The sequence below is a fragment of the Solanum lycopersicum genome, chromosome 1 (genome assembly GCF_036512215.1).
Source record: "Solanum lycopersicum chromosome 1, SLM_r2.1".
Taxonomy (NCBI): domain Eukaryota; kingdom Viridiplantae; phylum Streptophyta; class Magnoliopsida; order Solanales; family Solanaceae; genus Solanum; species Solanum lycopersicum.
The window spans coordinates 68,293,069-68,320,950 of NC_090800.1; the positions used below are offsets into that span (position 1 = coordinate 68,293,069).

A 27,882-nucleotide genomic window follows, 5' to 3' on the forward strand; every position below is an offset into this window, starting at 1 on the left:
GCAGAAGGGTAATTGTCTTGAGCTAGATTTGCACTAGAATGTGGTGTTGTTGCAGAAGTTGAACTTCCTTCAGTGTTCCCCTGCGGTTTAGATTGACCAAGCATGTGCAAGATTTGATTGTATTTTTCTTGTACTACATTCATTCCTTTATGATAATCAACTTGATAAGATTGTCCAGTACCTCTGCCACAACCTTGATTTCTTTGATTCACAACCTTGTTATAATCAGAATGATCAGTTTCACTAACTGCATTGTGAGCATATGGATACGATCGTCCCTGAAAATTTTTAACAGGTCCTTTCTTCTTCCATTCATGCCCAGGTGGATAACCATGAAGTTGATAGCATACAACTTACATGTGACCTGTTCTTTTGCAGTGATCACAGAATGCATTTGGATCATAACACTTGAACTAGTATGTGATCTTGGTTTAGGCACTGATGATTGAGTAGTAAACAATGCATTAAGTTCAGATGAACTAGAACTGTTAGAGGTCTGTGACATAATACACTGGCTTTCTCTCTCAATTAACAGTGAATATGCCCTATTCAATGTAGGCAATGGAACTGTCATTAGGATTTGATTCCTAGCTTGTTCATATGAGTTATTCAATCCCATAAGAAACTGCAAAATTTTTGATTATGCATGAACAATACAAATTCTCTTGAATTCACACATTCACATCCAGGAATCAGTGCTAGACTATCATATTCTACCCATAATTTACGCAACTTAGAAAAATAGTTTGAGATCGAATTGGTACCTTGACTGATTGTAGCAATCTCTTTATGTAATTGAAAAGTATGTGACCCATATATCTTATCATACCTTTCACATATATCCTTACTTACAGTGGCTGCATTGGTGGAATAGACAATTCCTCAAAGTAGTTCCTTTGAAACACAATTTATAATCCATGAGAGATATATAGCATTGCTCGTTCCTATAGATTTGTAAAATTAGGACCATATGACTCCTTCTTGCAAGAACCGTCAATGAATCCAAGTTTGTTGCGACCTATAATGGCAATTTTCATGGCTCGACTCCATACTGAGAAGTTATCAGCACCAGTCAGTTGAATTGAACTAAGTAGAACACCAGAATTATCGATTGAATGCAAGAATAGAGGATGATTGTGACTCAATTTATAGGGCAACTCATTATCAATAGTCGACATGGTTTAGTATAAATTGCTTGAAGCCCTATGATGGCTCTGATACCATGTTAGCTACCTTGAAGATTGTTAGCTTGATGATAAAGATGCAGAAAGAATAAGAAGAGAATTGACAAACTATGAACTTCTTCTCATTCAAAATTAACCTTGAAGTTCTTGTACTTGTATGTTAATATGCAGAGGAAGTAAAGCACATGGTTATAACTAACCTAACTACCTTCTTTACAACTAATCCTTAAATTTTAATATTTACATAAAATGATCCTTCATTCTCTATGTAATACCTTCTTTAATACAACAAACGGTCTCAATCCTTCTTTCCATCCCAACTTCACTGTATTGGTACAAATGTTTCATTCTAATAAAATTTATTTTATCTTGTTCCAATCCTCCTTTTGATAAATTAATCACAATATCACTATCAAGAATGCTTAGCCTAAGCTCATTTGCATAATCCCCAATTGTGTTGTAATCATCTAAGGAACTTTCTGTAATTTTTGAATAGCTATTCTCTTTGATCTTTTAACTTTGAGGAACTAACATTCAAGTGGAGTTGATCCTTCAAGTATTGTCTCATATCTTCAAGCTTGTATTGAATATTATTATGCACTTCATTCTTGAAATATTATGTTAAAATAGTTATACAAGCTTTAGAATTTTTAAATTCATCCTCACAATTGTGTTTTTTTCCAGTGTTTTAACTTAAAATCTGGGACCTTGCCATATTGGGAATAAAAAAGACGAGTGAACAAACAATCATGTATTTATACCTCAGATTTGTTTTGTCACTTTCCTCTACTATAGGCTTCAAATTTTTACTAAAGTACAAACTCACAACTTTTCTTGCCTTATTAAAGTCCATGAAAATCGTGGAGGGATAAAGTTCTTGTAGTGACAGAGTTCATCATTTAATTTTTTAGTTTTTTTTTTTTGCATCTTAATGAGCTTTAATTGATCAAAATTATATTCATTATCATCAAAATTGTCATTATTACTAGAACATATTTTTATTTAACATTAGTCTCAAAATTTACATTCTACCAAATATGCTTCACAATGGTAAATATTATTTAGTGTACAAATAATTTCTTCAAAATCATCTGCATGAAAGAGATGAACTTCCTTAAATTGTTCATTTAATAAATATTGGAGTGTCCTAATTCCTTTAGATACTTCAATCAAGTAAAATTTTTCAGAAGACCGTTTCACAAGTATTAGTTTCAAAACAACAAATTTTAATGTTATTTGTGTATTCTTTCACTATCCTATCATAGTCTAAGAGATTTATATCAATGTATCTCCTAGTGGCAACATACTTCTTTTTGTATATTAATTGTGGTTTTGTAATTCATTTACACCTATAATGCAACACAAAATCAACAAAAAGGTCTTTCATATTAAAATATAAAAAAAACAAATATAATGAGCCTGAGTCATAGTGACATAATGGGAATAAAATGCACTTTAGAAACCTATACTTAAAAAACAGAGTAAAAACATACAAGAACGAATGAAAAAGGGCATAATTGGGACCAAGTCCTTATTGCTATACAAACATAAATAAGTTACATTTTAGAAATCTATACTCAAAAAAAGAAGCAAAAACATACAGGATTTACATGTATATTACAACATAAACAATAGAGGAAAATCTGAACAAACGGAAATGAATAATATACTCTTTAGAAATCTGTACTAGAAAAAATATACATGACCACATGCTTATTAAAACATAAACAATAGAGGAGAAAAATATGACAAATAGGTCATGAAAAAATGCATTGAGACCATACACATCAATTCAGATAACATAAAACATATTTACATACAAACAAGTCATTTTTAAATAATGGCATTCAGACAAAGTTCTTAATGACGTATAGAAATGAATAAGATACACTTTGAAATCTGAAAATATATATGAACAAACATGAAATAAACAATTAAAAAGGCATTGCCAATTTAAATGATATAATACATATTGATATATGAATAAGTCATTTTATGAACAAGGGCATTGAGTTCAAGTTCTTACTAATAAGCATAAATGTAAAGAAAAACTTTAGGAATCTATACTAGAAGAGAGAAAAAAATATATAGGAGGCACATGTTTATTACAACATAAAAATATAGGGAAAAGTACTAACCTAATAGGCCATAATAAATAATGAATAAGGACATTGGGATCACACATATGAATTTTAGACTAAACAATATATATTAACATACGAACGATTACTTTACGAAATAATACATTGGGACCAAATCCTTACTACACGAATAAATAAGATACAAAACCACATGAATTCTATTATATTAACTCAAATTATTTCTAAAATCTAACTTAACAAGAAAGGACCACCATATATGAGACAAAATTCACAAAAGATTACAAAAATCTAACTTGCTGCTATGCACGATTGAAGAAGATGCGAAATCACATGAATATTACTATTTTAACTCAAATAAATAAATAGTTATACCCTAAAATGTTGTTAGGGTTTTGTCCTTATTTTCTTACCTTATTTGATGTTCAGTTTTTCCTAAAGAGAAATACAACGTATTACCATAAATGTTTCAACATTTCCCGAAAGGAAAAATATATTATTTTCTTCCATATTTGGTTTATTCTTTTCTTAAAGGAAAAAATTGGATATCAATAAATTGAAGATATATATTATCATAGAAAAACAGTAATAACATCCACAATATAGACATTTGAGAGTTTTGTTTATGTGGAGATTTATTGTCTCTGTAGCTTTAATATTTTTCTTTATATTTAATTCCATATAATAATTTATATTTTTAGAATAAGTTTTTTTTTTATTTTATCAATGTATTGATTAATAATTGTTAGTTTCCGCATGATGCCTTAATCACTATTGAATCCAACAAGTGGTATCAGAGCACGTGGTTCAATAGTCTCATTGTCTAGTTGTTGTTGAAAGTCCATTCACGCTATTTCAAATCAATTTGCAACAAATTTGATAATAATGAATATTTCGTCCAACTACATGTAGAGAAGAAGTCTTAAACCATATTTTCAACATTCATATTTCTGCAATTTTAAAAACAAAATATAAATATTTTTGAATCATTTTTTAACCCATATAAAAGTTTAATTTTAACTATGTCTAGTATTGATAACTATGTGAAAAACAAAATTATCATGCACATAAAGAAGGTGAGTCAAATTTTGTTAAGAAAATCCAGCCAAAAGATGAGATTTGTTAGAGATTCGTTAGTATTTTGCCATGTTTTTCTTACCTTGTTTGGTCTTTATTTTTTGGAAAACTTACTTAAATACACGTCTGACGTTTCTTTTATTTTCAATATCCCCTTCTCTTTCTATAAAACTTAAAATCTCTTATTTCTTTAATGTATCCGAGCCAGTATATAATGCATATGGGCAACATATTATGTATCAGGTTTATTTTATAATGTATCCGAGCTAATTTTTAATGTATTCAAGCTAGATATTATTGATTTGAGATAGTTTTAAATTTATCTGATCCGAGCAACATATTATGTATCTGGTTTATGTTATAATGTATTTGAAATACTCTTTAATGAATCCAAGTTGCATATTAATGTATCCTATTTGTGCTACTTTTTAAGGGATTATGTAATTATAAACTAAAAAGGGATAGATTGTAATTTCGTATTAGAAAACTATGTGATTCCTAAAATTTATCGCTATTTTTCCTAAAACGGAAAACAAAGGTATTATCATTAATTCTTTAACTTTTCCCAAAAGGAAACATTATTTTCTTCCATATTTGGTTTTTATTTCCTTAGAGAAAAAAATTGGAGATCTATAAATTGAACCATGTTGCATATAAACAAATCTTTCCAAGTAAACATAGAAAACCTAAACCCTAAACATACAATAAATTATAGTTGATTCACTGTTATAGTGATGTCTATTTACTGTACAGTGAAATACTTAACCTTCAGTTTAGACACCCTTTAGCATGTAATTATCCCACTCAAAGTTATCCTAAGATTCACTTAAGTCACACAAAGAGAGACCACCCATACACCATCTCTGGATGTGCCTAAACAACATTTAAGATTACTTATAATGAGTCACATACACAGTTACATAGCATCACAAAACATCAAGGTAAGATTCTTGTACCAAAGGTAACTCAAAGTCTCACTTGAGTGAGTTCTGAAGCGACTGCCCATGCAGTCCCTTACATACACACTTAAGAGATCCTATAAACTCCCAAGAATAGAATCATTCTCACTTAATACACCAACACATAGATGATATCACATTCTCCTTCAAAAGGCTATCAAAAAAACCTACTTAAGTAAATCAAGAAGATAACGTTAATGATTGACCTCTTCAATATTACCTAAATAGTCCTTAAAACTACCTAATGCTTAGATCATGTACACAACGTCGAACATCATCCCTATCTAGACTCATCCTCAAGACTTCTAAAGATAAGACATGAATAGATCATCTCTTATGCCCTCTTCACAATTTAGCTAAGGAATTCTTAAGTCAATTTAGATTAGGTACTTATTCATTTACATACTTCTTAACATAAGTCATTAGTTCATTAGTTCATTAAGACTCATACATCACATAAAGGGAATTAAAGTTATGGTTTTGGACAAGACCTAGGAACTCCAAGCAACACCTTCAAAGCCTATTGTACAATGTCTAGATAGCATCGCATACCAAAACCTAAACCTCATAAACTTCTTTAATGCAAATAGGTATTCGATATGATGAGAATAGGAAATAATCGACATAGACCATGATAGCAAGACATGGAATCCGGATTTCTATCCTACTCCGATGAGGTTGTTCTACTTGCCAAGGGTAGAACTTAGACACATCCCATGTAGGCACATGGTTAAGGAATATAAAGGGCATACTTTGAAATCTAGTCTCACACTTTAACTAGAACTATTTCCCTTACAATACTCACTCGATGCTAGCCTTCTTTCTCATAGAGTAGTTCACACATAAGGTTCATATAAGAGGGTTCCATAACAAGTTCATAACCCAATCATATTTACTCTACCAAAGAAGGTCCACTAGGGCTATCTCTCAACGGCGACAAGAAGTTCATGATGACTTTCCTAAGGACTAATATGATGTCGTTCCAGCCATTTAACCTTAAGTCTATCATTCAGTTACTTTTAAGGATGGAATTACATCTTACAACTTCAACAATCTTAACCTTACCACAAAGTCAAGGTTTTCACATAACAGACTCTCTTAAGATCATTTAAGGTCACATGTCATTCATAAAATCAAGACTAAAAGTTCTAACACCCTAAAGCAAGACATCACATATTCATAATCATATATACATCTAGAAAGGGACACAAGTCAACCAAGACAAGACACCACATACTTCACTTTTAACTCATAATGCAAGTCATTCTAGAAGCACCTAGAAACAAACCTAACATCTTCAAGTCATCCGATATACTATTATAAAATCATCAATGTAACCAATAAAGACTCACATAGTCAAGTAAGAATGACCAAGACTCAACCCTAAGACTCTATACATAAGGTTAAAGTCATAGTCTAACATGAACACCTAAGATGACATGAATAGAAAAACATATATATGACTTCACATGTACATAGGTACTTCACATAATCAAACTACACAAATAGTGATATTACTTTATGTTTTTGACAACAAGTCCAAGATCATCATATTGCTTAAAGTATTGTAACATCCCGTAGCCAAAATAGACCAAAAATCATTTTTTAAAGAAAAATTTGCATGTGCAACCAACGGTGGAATAGACGATCCGTAGGACAGACGATTGTCCGTCCTGCAAAACCGCAGGTGCAACCAACTCAACCGGGAAAAATTGGCTAAGTTTTGATCGATGGACGGACCGACGGTTCGTAGCTTAGACGACGGTCCGTAGTCCGTGGCAGTCGATTGAGACCCCCATTCACCCATTCTCTAACAAGAGCTACGGATGACCAGCATGATCCGTAGGTGTATTTATGGTCGGTAGGTATGACCATAGGTGGAAAATTTTCAAACAGCTAAGGGGAAATGTAGTTGGGTCAACTTCAAATGGTCATAACTCTTAGCACAAAATGAATTGGGTGTGACATGACCTACCCACAGATAGATAATTTTATGAAGATATCCATATCCATTGACCTTGCTAAAATCCCACCTCCGAGTAAAAAGTTATGCCCATTTTAGTAAAGGCATGTCTAATAGGCCCTGACGACGGAACCAACAACGGGGCATCGGGCAGACGACGGACCGTCAGTCCTAGCCGTCGTTTGGCCTGACAACAACTTTCCTAGGGGTCATTTTAACCCTAAATCATCATATTTTTGTCATTTTAAGCGTAGAGACTTATTTAAAACATATCCAAGTCAAATCATTAAATCAAAACCTAGAAAATTACAAGCAAAAGAGGAGAAAAAGCTCAAGAACCCTTGTCCAAGAATACCACAAGTTCCAGCAGTTCCAGCCCCAAAACTTAAGTATTTTTCCATGGATTTCATCAACATATGTGTGGGATTTCACTAGTGGGTTCCTTTCACCCATTGGGTCCCTAGTTTTCAGTCAGATTCTTGATGCTCTTGTCATGATTAAACCTAGGGTTTCTAGAACTTTGATAGAACTTCAGTAACCTATTATATAATTGTTCCAAATCATATTATTATATTATTACTCAGATTATTGCATGAATTTCAGAACCCTAGCTTTGCATTTCTTTAGTCCTTGAATTACACATACTAGGTTAGATATTTCAGTTCTTCAGTTATACATGCATTAGTTTTAATGCATTATCATCAGATTAAATGTTGCATTCTCAGTTTGGATGTTCAGTTTCAAGTTATCCAGTATTTACTAAAACTTAGACATAATCAGTAAATTTACAGAATTTATGAGAGTAGCATAATACCGAGTTTGACTAGGCTTTAGGGTACCCAATAGTCCCAGAACTACTAGCCAAGTAGGTTGTAAGTCCCGTCTGTGGGCAATCAATTTAGTGATCACGCCATCATGCCTTTATACCTTTGGCAGGGTATATTGAGTCCTCTCGATGGGTCGTATACATCTCACTCCACATTTAGCTCATGTGGTTTTATTATAAATTATTAGTAGCTCCCACAGTTCAGTTAGACTCTCTACATTGACCATTTATCAGTATATTTAGTATTCAGTTTCAACAAGTTATAAACTGGTCATTGCATCTAGTTAGCTCAGATTTCAGTTTATCATGTCAGATTATTATACTTGCTTTTATGCTTGTTCAGTTATGTTTTATTTCAGTTTTACTCTATCCTACATGGTCAGTACCTTTCAAGTACTGACACATACGTGCGCTATATCTTCTCGTGATGTAGGTTTAGGTTCTCAGCATCCAGATCACGCATAGATCGATTTTCGATCTCCAGTTTAGCAGATTCAGTGGTGAGTCCTCCTTCTCTGAGGACAACACTTATGAGATTCATTTCATTCTTTAGCCATTTAGTTTCAGTTTTTGCTAGATTTAGCTGGGGCTTGTCCCAGTATTTCTAGACCAGTTTAGAGGCTTATTTCAGACTTAGTATTGACTTAATATTTCCTTTATATTAAAATCATTATTTTCAAATATCTTTGTTATAAAATATGGGTATTCTTGATCTTTTCAGATTTAATTAAAATTTAGCTTCCGAAATAGTTGATATTCTTTATTATGCTCATGCACATGCCATCAGGGTTAGCTTGGGATCACTTGTTGTCCTAGGTTCCATGTACGCGTCTCGGGGGTAGCTCGGGGCGTGACAGAAACACCGACAAGGCCACATCAATTTGAAGTAAAACATATAACACCGCCACCATAAGTGAACCATACCAATCACAATAGAATCGAAGTATAAATAACATCAAATAAGGAAATAGGGAAGCATACCCCCATTTCATCATCAACACTTAATACAACCTAGATATCAATTTACTACAACTATTACATCAATTAATAGCCCACATAAAACGACATAAGAATTTATCAGCATTAGATCAATTTCAAGTAACCCCAAACTTAGTCAAAAACTAGGATTCATCAAAGTTCATGGGTTCATAGGTAATTTAGGTTAAAATAATTTGTACAACATCAATGTAATCCATGATAGACGTTTAAAAATAATTGATGCAAGAACCAATGGTAGAATCATGAAATTGGACAATTCAACTATGAGAACATCTTGAGAATCGGGCTCCTTGATGAAACGAGTTTCAAGGATCAAAAGTCATACCTCGATAATGATAATTCTTCACTTTGATGAAGAATTTTCACTTAAGACGTCACACCAAGATCTTCCTTGATTTTGGACTTCAATGGAGTCTTTGGGAGTTCTTAAGAAATTTTGGGGTTTTGATTTGGAAGAACAAAATTGTCTAAGTGTTAAACACTTATATACATGTTCAAAATAACTTTAATAAACAACCAATACCCTTATTTGGAAGTGGGTTTAAATTTTAGTATCACCTCTAACTTAACAATAAAGTTGCACGCTGGACACAGGCCAATCGATGGTTTCCCATCAACGCGGCGTAGGTCCACTTATGGGTTGTCCTGGCCTCTGTCGATGAGTTTAGAGACTTGAAAATGGGATCTTTGATACCCAGGCTAAGGACCAAACGACGCCTTCCACCTAAAGGGCATCGACAAGGCCAGTGGCCGTGATTGCCCTCCGCAGGTGGACTACCTTTGGGAAGTTTTAGCCACCAACATGGGTCCTTCCTCAAGGACCCTTAGTGGATCCTTGGAGATGTTTTCCCAGACGTTTCCAACCCAAACATGATATTCTATGAGTTTAGAACCTATCACATGAATTTCATTCAAAACAAACACGTAAAATCGATGAAACATTCTTAGACACACAAGGTCATTTCAAGGCATATTTTTCGAACGTCATAGACGTTCTTGGATGTTTGACCTCCAAACTCCACGAAAATTGACACATGGCCTATAAATGCTATAATAACTAATTTAAGGAACTTCAAACCTCACTAAGTACAAAATATTACATAAAACAACATATGAGGCACGTAGGTGACTTAGTCGTCGAACGTCTTGGTCGTCCCATGACGTATGACTTTCAATGCACCTATACTTTAGATACAGACTCAATACCATATATTAGACCTATTTAGGACCTTATATCTTCAATACCAACATGTTAGGATCTATTTCACCTAATTCATTTTTGGGGTATTACAATCTCCCCTACTTGGACAACATTCGTCCTCGAACGACAATTGCCACTCTTCGAACACATCCTAGAATAGAGATACATCTAGAAGTTAATAACCATCACGTACAACAAAAATTCAAAAGGAAAACATTAATTTCACATAGACAAGAGATTTACAACACAACAAGAAGTAGAAGATAATTCTATAAGTCATCATGTTTCAAAACACACATGCTTCATTCCAAATAGCAAAAACTCATTTTATAATCAATATCATGCCTATATACATCAATTATAAACATATTACAACAATTTTATACAAAATAATCAATTATTTAAATTTCCAAATTTTTTACAGTAACCAGTTTTCCATGTTACAGCGATTTTTACAGATTTTTTCAAAAATGCAACTTTTAGGAAATTCATGATATGAACATTCTAATATGAAAAGTACATCATATAAACACATCTTACAACATAATCATAGCTTCACAAAATACACAATGCAAGAATTTAATGAAATTCAATTTCAACAAAACTTCTAAACATTATGCACATGCAACATGCTTCTATACCATTCAATCTCATCTATTAATCATAATCCCCCACGTACAAGGAACTCATCTCACCACAATCTAAAGAGAAATTACCAAAATTATCATCACTCTCATCCGGCTTCTCCCCTCTACACCGGAGTGCATAGAAACGCCTCCTTGTTGTAGCATCCTCCTTTGGAACATTAGGAGCAACTTGCTTTACCTCTCTTCCTGTAGAATCAATCATAGGACAATCTCTCACCTTGTGTCCTTCCTTAACACAACCATAGCAACTCACGGTACTTAATAGACACTCACCATAATGTTTCTTGCCACATTTGGCACAAGTAGGTTTGACCTTTTGAGAACCACCTCCTTTCTCCAATTTCAGCTTAGCATTCTTAGGTTCTTCTTGAGTTTGAACCCTCTTCTTAAACCTAGTTTTCTCTTGATCATTAGCAACACTCCTTTTCAAACTTCTATCCATCCTCCTAAGTTTAGACTCATCAATCGACTGTGAATACACCATGAGTCTAGCTAGGGTCATATCATTATGTAGCATGGTGGGAACGACATTCCTCCATCACAAAGTTGGTTACTCACTTCATCTCTTGGATTAGACAAAAGAGAAGGGGCCTACCTAGACAAAGTTTAGAATTTCAAAGAGTACTCCTCAACACTCATATTGCGTTGCTTGGGATTGATAAAATCCTCTACCTTAACTTCCTCCCTCTTGGGGAAAGTACTAACCAAGAAAAGATATCTTGAATTCATCCCACTCTATAGGACCTGATTCTTCAAGCCTATTATCTTTTCATTAAGTGTACCGTATTTTAGAAACATCCTCAATTGATACGAAGCCAACTCTACCTTCTCCCTAGATGTAACTCCCATAGCACTCAAAACCTTGTACACCCCATCAAGAAACTCTTGTGGATCCTCCCCCACATTAGAGAAAAGAAAGATAAGAGGATTCATCCTCATGAAATCTCTCAACCTAGTTGTCATAATGCTCTCCAACACCCTTGGTATCATACTCAAATTCACTTGAGTAGTCACAACTCGGGCTAAAACAAGAAAAGCCTCTCTAATCTCTTGCTTAGTCAAGTACGGATAAGCTACCGACACCTCATTATCTCCTTCAACATTAGGAATATGATCACCTTAGGGAGGCACTTGAGCAGCTTAAGCATATTGCCCATCTTGAAAAACTTGCTCAACTTGAGGCGGAATATCCTCATTCATCCTCTCCTCTTCCAACCTTCTAGCGTCCATCCTTCCTGTATTCATCTCCTAGAAACACAAGGAAACACATTAAGAAATATACTCATAACATTCACTCTACCACACGACATAGGAGTAGAAAAGAAGGGAAACTCTATTGTCCTATATCCTCTTGCCCATAGATGTGTCGCGACTCACACCGATGGTCAAGACTCTACTAGAAGTGACTTGATGAGACTTTTTGATTTCTAATACTACTTTCACAAACATATGCTCTGATACCAGGCTTTGTCACATCCCAATACCACATCCTAGAAGTTAGGGTACAATCTCATATTTTAACCGGCGTACTCGACCTCTCGGAGGTTTTATACAAGACCTTTAAGATCATTCATTCCATAAACATAGTGAAAAGTAGTGCGGAGTTACAACTTTTCACAAAACATAATATAATCTTTAAAAATCTCTTTCATATAGATAAATAGGAAATACTAAGTCTCAATCTCATCATCTTAAGACACAAGAATACTTGGGACATGGCCTATACTTCAAAATACGAATATAGAAATACTTAGTCTATTAAAATACTTCAATAAGAAACATAAAATACATATATGCCCTTGAGTCAAATGATGACATACTTCAATTTCTTTTGAACGAATGCTATGGTCCAAGTCTTCACTTCTCAAAGATCCTCACCTACCAAGAACTATATAGATAGATAAAAGCATAGAGTTAGTACAACCACATGTACTTTGTATGACATTATGCATAAAAATCACAAAAAATGGACATTTATTGGAAATATGCATCTTTTCATTAAAAAATCATATTATAATCATAAGAACAACATTTAACAACTTAGAAACGCAGAATATAACATTTAAACAAATTACAACATTTTTAGGCTCACTTAACAGTGAGTCGATTCACTGTTACAGTGAAGTCTATTCACTAGACAATGAAATTCTTAACCTACACTTTAGACACCTTTTAGCACATAATTATCCCACTCAAAGCTATCCTAAGATTCACTTAAGTCACACAAAGAGAGACCTCCCATACACCATCTCTGGATGTGCCTAAACAACCCTTAAGATTTCATATAATGAGTCACATACACACTTACAAAGCATCACAAACATCAATGTAAGATTCATCTACCAAAGGTGACTCTAAGTCTCACTTGATTGAGTTGTGAAGCGACCGCCCATACAATCCCTTACACACACACTTAAGAGATCCTATAGACTCCCTAGAATAGAATCATTCTCACTTAATACACCAGGCATAGATGATATGACATTGTTCTTCCAAAGTCTATCAAAAAACCTACTTAAGTAAATCAAGAAGATAACGTCCATGATTGACCTCTTCAATATTACCTAAATAGTCCTTAAGATTACCTAAGGCTTATATCATGTCCACAATACCGAATATCTTCCCTAACTAGGCTCATCCTTAGTACTTCCAAAGATAAGACATGAAGAGATCATCTCTTATGCCCTCTTAACACTTTAGCTAAGGAATCCTTAAGTCACTTTAGATTAGGTACTTATATATTTACATACTTCTTAACATATGTCTTTATTTCATTAAGACTCATACATCACATAAAGGACATTCAAGTAATGGTCTTGTACAAGACTTAGGAACTCAAAGTAACACCTTCAAAGTCTATTGTGCAATGTCTAGATAGCGTCCTCTACCACCACCTAAGCCTCATAAAGTTCTCTAATACTAATAGGTATTCCATATAATTATAATAGGAAATAACCGACATAGACCATGATAGCAAGACATGGAATCCGGAGTTCTATCCTACTCTGATGAGGTTGTTCTACTTTCCAAGGGTAGAACTTAGACACATTCCATGTAGGCACATGGTTAAGGAATATGAAGGGCATACTTTGAAATCTAGTATCACACCTTAACTAGAACTACTTACCTTACCATACTCACTCGGTGCTAGACTTCTTTCCCATAGGGTAATTCACACATTAGGTTCACATAAAAGGGTATTATAACAATTTCATAACCCAATAACATTTACCCTACCAAAGAAGGTCCACTAGGGCTACCTTACAATGGCGACAAAAAGCTCATGATGAATTTCCTAAGGATTAATATGATGTCGTTCCAGCCAATGAACCTTAAGTCTATCATTCCTTTTCTTTGAAGGATACCATTACGGCTTACAACTTCAACAACCTTAACTATACCACTAAGTCAATGTCTTCGCATTAAAGACTCTCTTAAGTTCATTTAAGGTCACATGCATTCATACATTCAAGACTAAGAGTTATAACACCCTAAATCAATACATCACATATTCATAATCATACATATATCAAGCAAGGGACACAAGTCAACCAAGACAAGACACCACATACTTTACTTTTAACTCATAATGCAAGTCATTCTAGAAGCACCTAGAAACAAACCTAACATCTTCAATTCATCCGATATACTATAATAAAATCATCAATTTAACCAATATAGACTCATATAGTCAAGTAGGAATAACCAAGACTCAACCCTAAGACTCTACACATAAGGTCAAAGTCATAGTCTAACATGATCACCTAAGATGATATGAATAGAAGAACACATATATGACTTCACATGTAGATAGGTATTGTCATTCTTAACATAATAAAACTACACAAATAGTCATATTACTTCAAGTAATTTCCGACAAGGCCAAGATCATCATATTGCATAAAGTAATGCCGAAAAAGGTCACATAAATTTTAAGTAAACACTTAACACCGCACCATAAGTGGACCATATCCATCACAATAGAATCGAAGTATAAAAAATATCAAAATAAGGAAATAGGGCAGCATACCCCCACTTCATCATCAACACCTCGATCGAAAGTCATCTTACTCAATTCGATAACACAAGACAATTACCCAAGGCCATAACTAACAATTCAACATAAAAACTACAATAATCAATGAACTATGTCAAATCAATGTAAATTGATCAATTTAATACAACCTAGATATCAATTTACTATAATTATTACATCAATGAATAGCCCACATAAAATTACATAAAAAATCATCAAAATTATATCAATATCAAGCAACCCAAAACTTAGTCAAAAACTAGGTTTCATCCAAATTCATGGGTTCATATGTAATTTTGGTTAAAATCATCAATACAACATCAATCTTATCCATAATAGACGTTTAAAAATAATTGATGCAAGAATCCATGGTAGAATCATGAAATCAGACAAGTCAACTTTGAAAACTTTAGAAAACATCTTGAGAATTGGGATCCTTGATGAAACGAGTTTCAAGGATCAAAAGTCATACCTCAATGATTATAATTCTTCACTTTGACGAATAATTTCCACTCAAAACGTCACACCAAGATCTTCCTTGATTTTTGACTTCAATGGGGAGTTCTTAAGGGATTTTAGGGTTTTAATTTGGAATAATGAAATATTCTAAGTGTTAAACACTTATATACATGTTTAAAATACCCAAAAGACCCTTAATATACCGCCAATACCCTTATTTTGAAGTGCTGTGAAATTACAATATCACCCTAACTTAACAGTAAAGCTGCACGCTGGACACATGCCAATCGACGGTTGCCCATCGACGGGGCGTACATCCATTTACGGGTCGTCCTGGCCTCCGTCGATGGGTTCAGATACTTTGAAATGGATATTTTCTCCGAAGTGTAAGTACCAAATGACTCCACCACCTACGGGGTGTCAACCAAGCCAGTGGCCGTCTATTGACCTCCATAGGTGGACTGCCTTTGGGCAATTTTGGACGCCAACATGTGTCCTTCCTCAAGGACCCTTGGTCTATCCTTGGAGATTTTTTCTAGAAGTTTTCAGCACAAACATGATCGTCCATTATTTTATCACATAATAAATTACGTTTTTAGTATAAAGTTTTGTCATTTTCTTTATGCATTGTCTTGATTTGTAATTGTAAGTTTCCGCATGATGCCCTGATTACTTTCAAACCCAACAAATCTAACCTAACAGAAAAAGATCACTATATACAAGACAACATTCTCAAAATATTACAATAATAATAACTCATACCAATGCACAAATCAATCTAACCCAAAATCATATGAACACCATAAGTTGAAATCAAATAAACAAGTATTTTATTCTCTAGTCTAACATACCAAAAGAGAATACAAATCGCAAACCCTAAGTAAGTTGCTTTGACATCATAAATATAATAAAATAGAAAAATGACTTTCAAAAATATAGCCATAAATATGGACAAACTCGAGCTACTTTGAAACCCTAGTAGTGAAGAAATATGCTAGCTACTTTGTAACAACAGCGAAAATAACTGGTGAAATGAAGCTTTTTTGGGTCCTTTTTATGAAAAGGGTGAAATGTGAGGAAAAAAGTGAAATTAGGGCTATTAAATCATTTATGTGGAGGTGGGTGGGGTGGGTGTGCACATGTGTAGGTCTATATGGCATATTAATACACACATTACAGCGCATAACTCTTCCTTAAACAGAAGGGTAAGTCTGGTCCATTAGTTTAGACAACACGGATACTATTGAGCCAAAATAAAGTTTAAGGGTATATTAAATTTATTTTGAATAGTTGAAGAATATTTTTTACCCTTTTCCTATTTAATAAGTATCAATTATTAAGTAAGAATCTCAACATAATTTAAAAGAAGATTGAAAAATAACCTCAAATTCGGCCCAAAAGCCATATGTGAAGCCCAAATCCAAATCTGCCCCAAGTTAAGACCGAAACCCTAAACCTATCTTCTAAATCAAAATAGTTGTTGCCTCATACCATTTGTTTTTCTAATTTTTTTCTTTTTACAGAGAAAACTCCAACTACTTTTAGCCAATGATAGATTCACCAGTCATAGTTCCGTGCAAATCTTGAACAGTTCTTTAGCTCTTTTCCTTTCTCCCTCTCAGTGGCAGATTTGGCTAACATAAGATTCCAAGAAACTTCTGCAAATTGTAAAGAGTAAGTTCAAAGATGGATTTTGAATTTAAAACGACTATTTGATTCTTGAAATCCCTCTAAAACATGAGCCAAGAACCCTAATTCATTCCTATAAATACCAACATTTTGCATTTGAGTTCCGAATGTTATTTTGGGATCTCTATAGCAGCCTTGCTATTTATTTTTTCAAAAAGAAGCTTCTCTCTCTCTCTCTCTCTCTCTCTCTCCACATAGTTCAAATTTGTTGAATTTGGACTTTAATGTTGTGTATGTAAGGCACATATGTTTGCTTCATATTTGTCTGCTTTGAGTTTGGTTCGAAAATCGTCATGTATCTTGTTTGATGTTTGCAGTTTAATTTGTATCCCAAAATGTATTTTGTGGCATGACTTAATTTTGATCTATTCTTAATTTATTCAATATCGATTAAAATTTTCTTACTAATCTCTTTACCCTCTCTTTACTTGCATAAACATTGGAGCAAAAACAGAATCTGAATTGAGGACCCTTGCAAAAATACAGTCCCATGGACTCATTACCATCATACCAGCATATGGAGGCTATGTCTTTGACTATCTGTAATAGCAAGCAAAGTGAGTGAAACTCAATTGGAGTCACCTATGTCGATTTATATCTTTAGTATTTATTCGTTTTTGTTGATTTTTCTTAACATGATGAACTGACTTATGTGATTTATATGTGTTTTCATGTTTTTTCTCTATTGGGATAATTGACATAGAAAAAATCGTCACGTTTAAATCTGATTACTTACTTACCCACAACATAATTATCGATAAACTATCTATCATATGTGAGCTTTTCCTTTGTTGAAAGGAATTTAGCATTTATTTAGGCTCAAAATTTTTGTAAATGAAGAGTTTTTATGGGGTCATAAAATAAATTTTGTAGTGTTCTTTTTATAGCCATGACTTTAGAGACTAATAAAAAAATTTTAAGCAAATGACTTTTTTATCTTCTTGTTTTCAAGTTTTTGTCATTCTGTTTCAATCAATTTTCAAATGTACAATGTGTTTCAAGGTGCAAACAAATTTTAAGACATGAACATTAACTTCATATACTTAAACCTTTCTTTTACGATGCAGTTCCGTACCAATTTTTGTACAAACAATTTTTGTTTTAATTAAGCGATTACCTATTGTTTTCAAAAATAAAAATGCAAGTCAATTGTTTCCATATATAAAAGTGTTTTGCAAATGTTAAAATGTTATCCACTCGTGGTTTTTTGCAAATTTTGCTGCATTGTTTTTTAGTTTAATTTATTAACCTAGGTTTGACCGATTAAATATTTATTAACGAATCTTACAAGATGTCTCACCCCTTCCCTTCAAGAAAAATTGGAACCCTTAACTAGAATCGTATAAGGTTAAGTAGACCTTAATGTGGAGTTAATAGATCATAACTTTGGTAACATAGGTATCATAATTTTTTCACATAATTAGATGACGATTCCTTAAAATAACATTAAGAATCACAATATTTTGTATACAGTTTGGACCTCGAGTTGAAATGGGGTAGTACACCAAGTATACCCTTTGACAAAAAGGTGTGCCTTATAAAACTAACAATCTAAGACATTTTTTACTGCATAAATTCAATGACAACCGCTAGTCGATTTACCTACAGGAAGTGAGACTAGATATCAAGTACCACACGTATGAAAAAACCAAACATGGAATCAATCATAGTCATCCTCCCTTCAAATTAAGAAAGTATTTCTTCCATAGTCTTAGGGACAAAATAGAGAACAAATGAAACGAAGGAATAGTGGGGTGATGATAACTCAAGTAAGTGTAAAATGGGTTCGTAGTTTTAGTGAATTGTATGCCTTTTTGAAATCCAATTGGTTGTCTAGGAGGAGGCAAGTTCGAAGTAAAAACATTGTTTGACGCATGGCATAATTCACTGGAGAATAGTGGTAGATGAGGATGACGATAAGTTAGGAGTGATGGCCCTACAAGTAGATGTGTAGAAGTACCTGTACATTCCTCAAAAGTCGATACAAGTAAGATCTGAGAGGTAGGAACAAGACGTCAGAGACATCAGGATAATTAGAAGATATATAGTAAGGTTGTTATTCAAAGAATATGACATCGACATACATAAGGTATCGAATGGTAAATAGAATCAATACCCTTTTGAACCCAATAGTAACCAAAAAAGACACATTTAAGAGTACAAAGGTCTAATTTGTCTTTCATTGGGGTTTGGCTAGGTTGTGTACGAAGTATCTTCTCCCAAGGATATGAGGGAGAATAGAGTAGAGATGTGTCTGAGAAAACAATATTCAGACTAAAATATAAAGCCAACTTTAAACTATGACATCAAATGATATTATTTATGCAAATCATTTTTAGTTTTGTAGCCATGTATATGTCTGATTTCACACCAGATATGTAGCTATTATATGCCTTAGCTTCTGGCTTTGGCCAGATCATAGATCTGGTAAAAATATATGAATGTTGACCTTGGCAAGTAATTATATATTTGATGTACAGTTACAATATGTCTAAGTATAGTCATGTTAGGACTACAACCTCAGTCAAAGATGTTTGAACTCTAACCTTACTATGATCATAACTTTTGTAAAAATGTCTTCAAAATAATAAATATAGAAGCATATCTAGTTATTCCTTAGCTTTATTCAACAACAATGAATACAATAACTTCTTGCTTTACCCACAATATTTGCGTTATTTAAATGGGAATTATATTGAATCATTAGAAATCTAAGTAAGAGAATAATTGAAAACTTTCCCAATAATAAGGAAGAATCAAGTCTTTATATCTTAGAAGTTACTACACTGCTACTTTAGATTGAAATAGAGATAAGAAAGGAAGAAAAGGGTAGAGTAACAAAGAGGGCAAGATTGGAGACTTCCCAAGAGATGCGATCCACCACAAGATGACGCACCTATATTGAAATCAGTTCATGTAACCATTGATCCACTGGATAATGTCTCTAAAGGACAAAAGGAAAGTTAGAAAACGGATAAGAATAAACTGAAAACCTACCTCTATTTGGCTAAGAAAAACACCTGGCAAATAAGAGGAAGGTGTTGATGATCTATAGCAAGTAGAATACGAAGATTAGATTCCATAAGGTTCCTTGTGGCGACATGGGAGAAAGATAAGGAGATCAAATTGGAAACACTACCTTATAGGAAACATGTTATAGAAGTTGATAGCCTCAATTAATGGGCTGGGTTTTTCGTTTTAGCGTTGTTTTTGGTATACACCAATTTTTGGAATTGGTCTTTTACGTGTTTGTACTTGTTATAAGGTTTTTTAAAAAAGGAAAATATTGAGCTGGAGCTCCTTTTTTTTTTAAATAATGAAGTATGTAGAAAAAAGTAAAAGATAAAGCCATAATTCATTTAGACAAAAAAGAGTGCTAAAATGAAAATCAAAGCCCACTAAGATAGGCTATCAACTTCAAAAATGTGTTTCCCAAAAGGTAAGATTTTCAATTTGAGCTCCCTCTCTTTATCTACATGTTGCAACAAGAGCCTTCTGGAATTGAACCTTCCGGTTCCACTCGATTTAGGTCATCAATACCTTACTCTTGTTTTCCATGTTTTCTTCTTAGCTAGTAGAGGAAGGTTTTGGCGTTTTTCTTTTCCGTTTTCTTGATCTTATAATATTCCTTTTCTCCTTGCAGATACATCATTTAGTGGATCAATAGTTACCTAAGGTGGTTTGAACAAACTTTCCCCGTCTTGTGGTGGGATCGAAACTATCAACAAGTCTCCCACATTCCTCTCTTTCTTCCTCCACCCTTTTCTTCCTCTCTACCTCTCTATTTCCAGCTGAAGTACTAGTGGAGTAAATTTTAAGATATAAAGAGTTCTTTCTTCCTAATTAGTTAGGTTATTATTCTTTTATATGATTGGAGACATTTTCAATTATCCTCTTACTTAGATTTCTACTGATTCTATATAATTCTCATTTAAGTACCGCAAATAGTGCATGCAAGGCATGAAGTAGTTTAAATTATTGTTGTTGAATAAGTAAAGACAAATGATATTTGGGAGAAAGCTAAGATATTACTAGTTATGCTTTTAAAATTTTTATCTAGAAGACATTTTTACTAAAGTTATGTTCGTATCGAGGTTAATGTTCAAGCATTATTGATTGTCTTTTTTTTCTGGTAAGACTATAGACGTCGAGTAATTATACATCAAATATTAAATTACTTGTCATGGTCAACTTTCATACTTATTTTACTAGATTTCTGACCTTGCCAAATCCAGAAGCCTAGGCATATAAATAACTTCATACCTGGAGTGAAATTCATACATCTACATGTCATACAGAATTAAAAATGAATTGTGTCGTAGATTAAGTTTGAAGGCACATTATTTAAGCAATTAAGTATAAAACCTTTTTATTTTAATCTTTTCATCAGCCCACCCCCTTTTTCCACCGTCGAACGTGCCACCACAAGCCAAAGTTTTTAACCTATGTTTCGTTTCAGCCTTCTTACAATCCGTTTCAGCACTCGGAACAACAAATATTAGGGACATCTTGACTTTTTAGTCCCTCTTTGGACTTATTTTCTATTTCTCCAGTTATGGCCATATCAAGGAAATGTATTTCCTTCAACTGAATTCTAACTTGCATTGATTATCGTTTTCACCATTTTACTTATCTGAATAATGGTAGCTAATTATATTTTTCGTATAGTTTTCTGTTATTCAACTTTTACTTTCAGGAAAAAAGAATTAATATTGTCATATTTACCTCCTCAAGTTGGTGAAATTAACCCTTGATGAGGGAAAAGTGGCAAACAAAGATCATATTAGCAGTATTACCTCGAGTGTGAGAGAGTTGGTGAGGGGAGAAGTTATCATAAACATATTTTACACCTAACAACTTAGAATTTGGGGAAGGAAAGTTATGAACTTCGTTTCATGCATGTATATGTTATGCCTTTTAGTTTTTTATTAAATTTTGTATGATGTTGTTTACCGTGAAATGATATAATTAAATTTCTAAGGGAGGTTTAAAGGCATACACAAAAAATTGACCTTATTATAACGCAAAGGATTCCCTTTTTAATTTATCTATTACCAAAACTAGTCTTCCCTTAAGCGAAAAGTTGTAATTTTATGAAAAGTTGTGACTTTATGAAAAGTTGTGATTTTATAAAAAGTTGTGACCTTTATGAACAGTTACAACGTTTATGAAGAGTTGCGACTTTAATGAACAGTTGTGACTTTTAAATAAGTTTGTGACCTTTCCGAAGATTGTAACTTTTTCAAAGAGTTGTGACCTAAACCTAAACTTTGTTTGGTATAAACAAAAGGTGTTTTCTCCCATTATTATTTGCAGGTTTTTTTTCGTTCTAGGGTAATCAAATTCAAATACTTTAATTATGTTTCTTATTGTTGACACTCAATTTTAGCCTAACATTTTCAAAATTCGTAATTTTTAAATTTATTTATGTAAAAGTTCAAAATATATATTTTTTATAAATTTAAATAAATTTATCGATAACTATCCTTATTCGTCAAAATTTAGGATTATTTATTAGTTAATCTTAATTACATTTTTTTCACAAGCGGTTGAATGCATTCAAATACTTTTTTTTTATTTTGATCAAATCATAATTTTTGGAAAAAATTTATGTCATTAGTCACGTTTATATATATACATATATATATATATATATACTAAAAACTTATTTAAATATTACGGACCCATCACAACCCACCGGAAAAACCACCCAAAAAGCCACCGAGCAGCAGCTGAAATAGCGCAAAACAACAGCTAAAACAGGGCCAAAACACCACCAAATCATCACCAAACAACACCTCCACCAGACCCCAAACACCACAGGTCCAAACACCACCCAAACCCCCCCCCCCTCCCCCCCCCCCCCCCATTTTCTCTGCTTCCTGGAGAGCTACAAGCTCCACAACCAGTTGGAAAAATACTTAAAATGACCCACAGAACAACCCCAAAAATCCACCCTAAACCCAGATGAAACAGCCGCTCAAACTGGAACAGCCGCCAGTCCCCTTCCCCGTTCCCCTTCACAGTTTTCTTTTGTTCTTTTTTTTCAACTGATGGAGCTTAATATCGGAGCAGCCACAACTTCATCTGTGGAGTAACAACCGTAAAAGCCTTCAGAACCACCAAACTACTTCATTTGTGTTCTTGGTCTATTTTTTGTGATAAATTGGGTGACTAGTGTTTGGTTATTAGTTTAATTTATTTGCTTTCAATCCAGTGATACTTAGTATTTAATTATTTATTCTGCATAACTTTAGAAAATTTAGCATTATTCATCTGTTATTCGGGATACAGTCAACATTCATTTTTTAATTATCTTATTTTTAAATATTACTTTGTCAATTTGATCTGGTGTGGGGTTCTTTATGGATTCATGAAGTAACAACAATATATGTGCATGTGCCAAGCCTCTTTTTAAAACTCAATTGTATATGTACGTGCATATAAAATTGTACATGAACTTGATTAGCATGATTTCAGTCGTGATGTAGTTTGATAACATTTCACATTAGAGATAGTGTACTATAATAGTATGCCGATTTTAGTAGAGTTGCGAAGAGTATTTTTTAGGCAGATCTTACAGGCTTTTACTTTCCCGAAAGGCTTATCCTTCTTAATATGTTGCATTAGTTGACACAATTTTATGTTGAAAACTTTGCATATGATGTCCACGCGGCTTGCGCCGGCGTCTTGGTTAATAAGGAGCAACATTGCATGTATTTCAGGCTACTTTGGGTTGCAAGTGAATGTCAGGAACAAATTTGGATATCCAGCCCACCTGCATATGGCCATTGCATCTTGATAATTTTGTGTCCGGTAGCAAGGTCCCCCCGTGTGGGACGAAGGTAGTATAATAGGTTTTTCCCACCATTGAGCAATTTGAATCTCCACGCACAACTGCATCCATCAATCCACCAAAAAGATCAGCCCTGAGTTATGTTTGATTATTGCGGATGTACCTAAATCTTGTTGTTCATCTTGTATTCCAAATATACTTACAACAAAACTTTGAACATCTTTGTAAGAAAATAAAGTTTAAGAACATTTTCACAACTAGAAAATTAAAACTAGAAGCGAAACTAGAATCAGAAACAGATTTTAAAAAAAATATACGAAATATATTTCTTAAAGGAGAATTGTTGTTAATATGTGTCTAAAGAATCTTACTGATTCCAATAAACTTTGCAGAAACATGAAGTTGTCAAGTTTAATGAACCAGTGAAAAACAAAAGAATAGAAGAACTGAAATTAATTCACAAATCTAAAGTTTGTAAAACACGTACCAAAATCTGGAAAATTTTAATAGGAAAAGATCAAGTTCACTGAATTCACAGTGTCCCCTTAAGGAAATTATTTCCCTCTAGTATCCTAGGTTTGATTTGGAATATGACCTCCCAGGCTAAAATGATCTCAATCACCAGAGTATAGATACAAAAAATCTCCGGTGTCAGCGAACCACTCAATGGCAGTGAAGTACACTTAGAATACTAGATTTAGTAGTTGAAGAAGAAGTCCATAAAATTCTATTTAAAATGAAACGAAATCCCTCAATTTATAGAAAATAAAGGATAGTGCGAAAAGGTTCTTATTGTGTCTTGCCGGAAAGGTCACAAACCTTTGGAAAAGTCACAATCTTTCAGAAAAGGCGTCACCTTTAATAAAAGTCACAACTTTCCATAAAAGTCAAAACTTTTCATAAAAGTCGCAACTTTTCATAAAAGTCGCAACATTTCATAAAAGTCACAACTCTTCATAAAACTCGCAACTCTTCATTTTCCATTCACACCTTTTTAAAATCCAACTAATCTTTCTTCTTTAATTGTCATGTACCCATCGACAATGTACTGTTGCAACAGCCTCCCACCTTGTAGTAGAGTATGGGCCTCATTAAGGCGTTGTTGTATGCGGTACCCATAAAATTGTCTAATGGTTAAGTTTTCATGCGCAAATGCTTTTTGGCTTTGTGAAACCAAACGAATTCCAAGCCTATATCCATCTTCGCCATATGGATGTATTAACGGGTAAGTCATTGACATGAAACTTGGGTGTAAATCTGTGATCCTTTGTAGGTCATTCTTACGGTGTTCCACAATTACGTCTCGCTGGTAGCTTGCATATGTTAGTTCTCCAATGATTAGTCCCGCTACTTCTGAAGCGGTTGGTAAGTTGTATTATCGGCCATCTGTGGTCCTTTCATTTAGGAGGCACATACGAAACTTTGTTTGTGGTTCTGCTCTATATCTATCCCTTGCCATACGAAATGATTTTACCAAAACATTATGCTCATCGAGCATTTCAGATATACCCTTTACGATTTCTGTTTCAACTTCTTCATGTCTCATATTTTTCATTCTATTCTCTATCTCATTATCCATATCATATATATAGAGTTGCACAAATTGTGGCATCTTGCCAATTTCTGGTAATAGTGAGCCAATGTTATGGTAATTTTGACCACTTATTAGAAATACATAAGGACCCATTAAACGATTTATTCATCTGTCAACTCGGCCTCCCATAGACGTGAACGCAAACATGGAGTTAAATACCCTAATATTTTTCCTATAGTTAATACCCAATTTTCCAGATTCTTGGCCTAAGAGGTATTTGAGGTAGGCTGGTGGTTCACTCAGTAACGGTAGTTGTACACATCCTTCCATACAAACAAATAGAAAACTTTGGGTGTTCTGGTTGTTTGCTTTTGTCGGTTCGTTCTTCATACCATAGAATGGCGCTGCAATATTGGCATGTGTATGTGGGAGGAGCCAAATTCCATGTTGTCTTGTATTCCACTGCGACATAAGTGTGGCGATAAGTATTGGATACACAAATATTGAAGTTGTTTACCAAACATATGGTTAATTGTATGAGTTAGTATGTATGTTGTTGTAGTATTATGTGATGTTATTTGGTTGTCTAGTAGATATATGGGTGAAGAACAAGTTACCTTCTATTTTTCGATGCATTTCTTTGGTAGTAATATATGTTTGGTTCACTATGGCGGTCAAGTTTATTATGTAATGCAGAACACAATGTGTCTGCTTTAGGGATGTGCTTTGTATTGCTTGTGGAGTAATGTTAGCTTGCGCTTCAATCGCGCGTACTTCCCTCGACACTTTTTGATGGTGGATATTTTGTCTGTCCTTCGAGTGCATCTGACTGATGACTTGTAAATCTTAATACTCTTCTTCAACATCTTGTCCTTGTTTGATAGTATCGGGAGAAATTGTTGCAGTTTCCTAATATCGGTCGGTATATTTGCAGGGTCATTAAATACCCTAACAATGTCTAACATGAAATTAATTGTTCCTGTCAGAATCAGTTGTTTAGAACGTTTTTGCTAGTATGATTACCAACCAATGTCTGTTGTATTGAATTATGTTTGGGCTACAACAATATTAGTAGAAGACGATGCAGTTGTTTGATTATTGTAAAAAAAAATAGTTGATTTCGACGATATGTTTTTGTATCGCTACAATAGGTTGTGTTGTATTTGTAATAGAGGATGTACTGTGTAACTATTTAATGTGATCCTTTAAAAAAGTGAAAAGGCTGGTACAAACAAATTGATAGGACCCAACGTTTGGGTGTTTTTGTTGTTATTATTATTTTGAGTTTAATTATGGCCATATAGGTGTATTACTTTTCACCTATAATATTTTTAAATTAGGCGTGACATATTTCATAAAATATCATTTAAATAATATTTTTGTGTGCTCTGCTTCATTTCTATCGTACATTTGGTGTCTATTTACTGTTTCTTATTCTCTTATACCACTGCAAGTGAATACATTGGGGTTCATTTGGTATTTTTTTTCCTTTATAAGGTTTTGTGTTAGTTTTAATCGAGTTGCATCCGATGAATGTGGTGTATTAATAATATATGTGGAAGACTATTTTTATAGAGGCCATAGTTGTTGATTTTCATACAGGCGTTTGCATGTTCTATTGGTGCGGGAGAGGTGGGATGATTTCAAATTTTATCAATAAATATCGTATCAAATTAAACAATTCCTTATTTTCATCAATGAAATACTGGCAGCCTAGCAATAGACGGTGTAGCCATTTGTATTTATTGTGGATTGTATCCTTCTGTTAAGATGCAATGTCCGCTTAAAAGTTGGAGAGGTGATTTTTCCATGACTTCATTACTATTCTGAATGACATTTTCCAAAATTCATAATATCATAACTGTGTAAAAGGTAGATATATGTTTAAAATAAATTTATTTATAATCTAGTTAATGTGCAAGTTTGTATGGGCACATAATGACGATACTGACTAACTACAATGAGTTTCTCTGTTCATGTATATTTTATACACGGACGGATGTTCCTCTAGTATACTTGTAACTTCATTGCGTTCATAGTTGTCAAGCATAAGATTTGTACTTGGATTTTCAATACTTAACGACTCGTTGGTAAATAATAGATTTTGTATACATTGTATAGTCCACCGCATTCTATTTGCTCGCATCAAATATAGAGGTGAAAATTTCACCATCTTTTAGATTCAATGAATTGTTTAAAAGTTGTAGAAACTATTTCAATGTTCTAATTTTTTTTAACAATTAAAACACATGCCAATGGATAGAAGCAATTCTAACAATATTGTGTCATATCCACCAAAATTTGTTCCTTGCATTGACCTTTCAAGAAGATTTCATCTACTATAACAAAGGGTCTCAATCCTTCTTTCCATCCCAACTTCACTGTATTGGCACAAATGTTTCATTCTAATAAA

The 27,882-nt window shown here is 33.5% G+C and overlaps 1 long non-coding RNA gene across 1 annotated transcript; it reads left to right on the top strand.

Moving 5' to 3' along the window:
- The first annotated feature begins 16,944 nt into the window (after positions 1 to 16,944).
- LOC104647626 (uncharacterized) lies at positions 16,945 to 24,330 on the top strand. Its single transcript, XR_741740.3, has 3 exons — positions 16,945 to 17,124; positions 17,594 to 17,696; positions 23,865 to 24,330. It is a non-coding gene; the product is annotated as an uncharacterized lncRNA (long non-coding RNA).
- The last annotated feature ends 3,552 nt before the right edge of the window (positions 24,331 to 27,882 follow it).